This window comes from Arachis duranensis, chromosome 1, assembly GCF_000817695.3.
Source record: "Arachis duranensis cultivar V14167 chromosome 1, aradu.V14167.gnm2.J7QH, whole genome shotgun sequence".
In the NCBI taxonomy this organism is placed as follows: Eukaryota; Viridiplantae; Streptophyta; class Magnoliopsida; order Fabales; family Fabaceae; genus Arachis; species Arachis duranensis.
Genome location: NC_029772.3, coordinates 58842077 through 58842332, shown reverse-complemented (window position 1 = coordinate 58842332; position 256 = coordinate 58842077).

Sequence of the window (256 nt, the reverse complement as noted above, 5' to 3'; positions counted from 1 at the left end):
TTCTGTAAACCCTAGCTACTAGTTCTCTATAAGTAGGACCTTTTGCTATTGTATTTACATCTTTTGATCACTTTAGATCTTTAGATCATCTTTGGACTTCTAGTTCTTAGATTATGGGGGCTGGCCTCTCGGCCATGCCTAGACCTTGTTCTTATGTATTTTCAACGGTGGAGTTTCTACACACCATAGATTAAGGTGTGGAGCTCTGCTGTACCTCGAGTATTAATGCAATTACTATTGTTCTTCCATTCAATTC